This window comes from Elephantulus edwardii, unplaced genomic scaffold (genome assembly GCF_000299155.1).
Source record: "Elephantulus edwardii isolate Elephantulus edwardi_28Jun2011 unplaced genomic scaffold, EleEdw1.0 scaffold00051, whole genome shotgun sequence".
NCBI lineage: Eukaryota > Metazoa > Chordata > Mammalia > Macroscelidea > Macroscelididae > Elephantulus > Elephantulus edwardii.
In genome coordinates, this window is record NW_006399801.1 from 17,412,978 (window position 1) to 17,418,207 (window position 5,230).

Here is a 5,230-nt window from a genome sequence, read left to right on the forward strand (position 1 = left end):
TAATATATATTCACTTAGTACTATTAAGAGGGTTTTTTTTTTTAATCTATAAGTAATCTCCTCACATGCAATCTACTACCTCTGAGAACTGACAGGAGGGTCAGCTACAGATCAGTTACAGCTCAACATCAAAGAACAACAACAGCAACTACTTTTAATTTAATCATGTTGTGAATTCTCTGTAATTGCATTTCTTTTTAATTTTTGTAATAGAACTTTATTGTCATACATTGCTCTTGGAAAGCAGATGAAGAATTTGAACTACTGAGCAACTAAGTTAGCAACTGTAAGTTTTAACAGTTCTGCCACCTTTTTTAATCATAACGAAAAATAAACCTTGCTGCCGTTTTGTTGATTATGATTCAAAGCAACCCTCTATTGGATTTCTGAGGCCATGAATCCTAGCATCAACTTTTGTCTTGAAGAGCAATTGGTGGGTATGAACTGTCAACACTTTGTTTAGCACCTCAAAAATTAATCCACATAGAAATTGGTGAATGTCACAAACTAGACTCATTTCTTGCATGAGATTAGCAAGTGTTTTACATCATATTACTGCTCTTTAGTTGGAAGAGACCCATATTTGTTAACATTCTCAGAAAAGGTGATCCAACAAAATATGGACATTATCAAACACTATCATTAATAAAACATGAAAATAAAATCTTGTTGATGATTATTAAAAACAGTTAGTTACATAAGCAGAAAACTGCCAGAAATTCAAGCTGGCTTCAAGAAGAGGCCATATCATGAAGGATATTTGTGATGACAAATAGATCTTGGTGAAGGCAAAGAATATTAGAAAAGTGTTTATGTATATTTTATTGATCTTGCGAAAATGGATCATAGCAAATTTTAGATAGCGCTGAAAAGAATGGGAATCCCATGACACTTAATTTGCTTCTTTGAAACCTACATGAGACTGTTGTCTGTGCAGAACAAAGGAACACTGCAAAGTGTAAAATCTGGAAACATGTGCATCAGGGTTATAGCCTTTCTCCATACCTACTTAATCTGTATGCTAATGAAATAATTAGAAAAGGTAGACTATGTGAAAAAGAGTAAGGCAACAGGATTGGAGAAAAACATCCTCTGTATATGAGTAACACAACTTTGATTGTACTTACTGGAGAAGATCAAAGACTATAGTCTTCAGTATAGATAAAACCTCCACAGCAAGAAAACAATACTAAGCACCACTGGTTAAATGAGCATCATCATGATAAATGTAGAATATATTAAAATTATGCATGATTTAATTTTATTTGAGTCCATAAACAACACTCTTGATAACATCATTCAAGAAATATAAACAAAAATATGACAGAAAAATCTCCTGTCTATTATCTCTCAAAAACTCCAAAAGAGCAAGGGCATCAGTTTAAAGATTAAGATACAACTGATCCAATCCATGCTTTTTTCATACTTCCTATGCATCTGAAACTTGAAAAAATAAGGATGACACAAAAAGAGTAGTTAACTTCAAATAGTGGTATTGGCGAAGAGTTCTAAATATCTCATGGATTGCCAAAACAACAAGTCTGTCATGGAGGAAATGTAAGCAAGCTGGTGAAACTGTATCTCACATATTTTGGGCATGGGGTCAGGATGCACCAGAGCTTGTAAAAGACATCACATTGGGAAAGGCAAAGTTTCAGAGAAAAAGAGAAAGATCCTCAATGAAATAGAGTGACACAATGACAGAAGCAAAGGGATTGAGCATATTAGTGGTCATGAACATGGTGCAGGATAGGACAAGGTTCACATCTTTTGTTCATAATGTCACTAAGAGTTGTAATTAACCTTAAGGTACCTAACAACAACTCTTTGAATTAAAAGGGAGTAATGAAGTCAGTTTGAAGCTTAAGGTACTCCTGATTCAGGCCATGGTATTTTCAGTCACTTATTATGCATCTGATAGCTGGACGATGAGTAAGAATGACAGAGTTGATGCTTTTTGAGTTGTGGTATTAGAGAAGAGTGCTGAACATTCCATGGACAACCAAAAGAACAAGCAGCTGTATCCTAGAAAAGAGCATCCAGAGTGTGTCTTCGAGGCGAGGATGGTGCAGCTTTGTCTTACAGACTTTGGACAAGTTGCCAGAAGAGGCTATTCTTTGAAAATGGACATCATGCTAGGAAAGATGGAAGGTTAGTGAAAGAGAAAAAGACTTTCAATAAGCTCGATTGATAAAATGACTGCGATAATGAGCTCAAGTGTATCAGTGATGGTGAGAACAGCACAGGATAGTACAGCGTTCAGATCTGTTGTTCACAGGGTAGCTACGAGTCATACTTGACAGCACCTAACAACAGCAACAATAACAACATTACTCATAGTCATCAGATATTAAAGGAATGGTTTTGTATTTAAAACTTTATAGAGTATGTGTTGCTTTATTTGTTTAAAATCATAGAGTTCAAGGAAGAATGCCTACCATTTTGGCCTAGGGCCGGAAATCTATTTCAAAACTAATTTAAATAAATGTCAAAGTTTTCCTTAAGTAATGAAGTCTTGTATCTAATTGACTTACTAACCTGCAATAAAATTTAATTTCTTCAGATCCCCAAATAAAATTCATAGAGAAATATTAACAGCCTACCTTTCAGAGTCCATTACTTACTGTCTAATAAAGGCTTCTCCAGTGATTAGCTATGTAACCAAGGGCGTATGATTTAATTTCTCTAAGACTCAAAGTATAGAAAGGTAAAATAAAACAATGTTACCTAACAATTGACATGGTGACTGCAGTGAACGATTTAAGTATCACAGAGATCATGAGGAAGGCTCAGAATCAAGCAGATTTCTGTCTGTTTTTATCATCCTGCGGCAGAGTGGACTCAATGTCATTTACCACCACCACCACCATCTAAGGAATGCTAGAGTGTCATGTGACAAAGAATGTCCAACTTTTGCACTCTGGGAATTCAGTACATTTTTGTGATTGTATTATTTTGTTGGTCAATAGGAAATCATTGCTAGTGACCAGTATTAACATGTAAAATGTAAATATCTGTTGCATATGGCTCAAGCTTCTTGGTTAAGACTACATTTTGGCCATTTAAGATTTTAATTAATAATATTAATGTTATTGTAAAAAAGACATATATATGCTTATAAATTAGCTTCTTACATTCATAATATTATTGTTGTTATGTGTCATTCAGTCGCCTGCGACTCATATCTACCCTATGTACAACAGCCCTAAATCCTACTCTATCCAGCACCAATCTTATTGTCTCTAACACACCTACACTGATTACCCCAGTCACTGAATCAATCAATCTCATTGAGGGTCTTCCTCTCTTGCGCTGTCCCTCCATTCTCCCAAGCATGATGTCCCTCTTACATGAACTCTAAAATGTTGTTGTTGTTGTTATGTGCCATCGAGATGCTTGCGACTCATAGTGACCCTATGTACAACAGCCATAAACCCTGCTCTGTCCTGAGCCAACTGCACTGCCTCTGACACACCCATTCTGATTACCCAGTTATTGAATCAATCCACCTCATAGAGGGTCTTCCCCTCTTACGCCATCCCTCCACCCTCCCAAGCATAATGACTCTCTCCAAGGACTGGTCTCTCCTTACAACATGTCCAAAGTATGTCAGATGAAGCCCCATAATCCTTGCCTCTGAGGAGAATCCCAGTTTAACCCTCACCAGGATGAATCTGTTTGTTTTCTTGGCAGTCCATGGTACAGTCAATACTCTTCTCCAGCACCACAGCTCAAAGACATCAATTCTCCTTCTATCCTCCCTAGTCATTGCCCAACTCTCTGATGCATAACAAGTGATTGCAAAGACCATGGCCTGTATCAGACACACTTTAGTCTCCAGAGAGGCACCGTTGTTCTTGAATACTTTGGAGAGGTCCCTAACAGCAGACTTTCCCATCGCAATACATTTTTTTATTTCCTGGCTGCTGGTGCCAAGACTGTTGACCGTGGAATCGAGCAAACTGAAGCTGTGAACAATCTCAATCTCTTCGCCATCCATCCTGACACTGCCAATTGGTCCAGTGGTGAGAATCTTTGTCTTCTTGACATTGAGCCTCAGTCCATACTGAAGGCTTCAGTCCTTGACCCTCTGCAGCAAGTGCTTGAGGTATTCCTCAGTTTCAGCAAGCAGGATTGTGTCATCTGCATAATGCAGATTATTAATAGATCTTCCACTAATCCTGACGCCACACTTCTCCTCAAAGAGGCCAGTCTTTCAGATAACTTCTTCTGCATACAGGTTGAAAAGATATGGAGATAGTAAACATCGTACACCTTTCTCAATTTTGAACCATGCAGTGTTTCCCTGCTCTGTTCTGACGACTGCCTCTTGGTCCAAGTATAGGTTTCACATTAGTACGATCAAGTTCTGGGATTCCTATTCTTCACAGAGTCAGCCACAGTTCGAACTCCAAAATATTTTGTGATAAAAGATGCGTTATAATGATATCAGTTGTTGCATGGTTAATAACAAATCTATGGATTTTATGATATATCTTATTATTCAATAATTTGTCCCTGTTTTTTACTTTATCATACGTTTGTAGCTCATATTTGATAATTTTCATTACAGTTAAGTGGATGGGGATTTTAGTGCAAATAGATTTCTTAGTAGTAGAACATTAGTTATAGGAATTTGGAAGTTAAGAGAAAAATAAACAAGATTGTATAAATTATTCTTCCATAAAACCTCTGGTAAAAAGACTGCTTCTTTTTCAAAGATGACAATTATAAAGCATAGATCCTAAAGCATAGATTTTATCCTTGAGATCTAGACTAGTCATATCAACATTATGACCTATTATTTTTTGCAAGATTAAAATGCATTATCCAGCCACTGTCTAGAAAAAACAATTAATGGAACCTTGAAAGTAAATCTTTTCAACTGTTTGGAGAGAAAGTTGTTGAAAAGTGTGGAAAGCACTGTGAATCTTGAAAGAATCATGCTTGCATTGAATACATTTGAGTGAAAAAAGTAGTGAACGTGGGATGATAATAATTTAAAGATAGATCTAAAATCTGAGATTTTACTAGAAGTTGTTGATTAATGTGCTTTCTTACCAATATAATCTAAAATTTGAAAGTCAGTATATGTTTTCTTCAGATACTACAATGTCTAAAATCATGGTTTTAAGATTGTCTTCTCTGTAAATGGAGAATCAATGTTCTGAGATGTTTAAAAAGAGTTACAGAACAGTTTTGAGAGGTGATTATGTTTTGTGTTTGATGT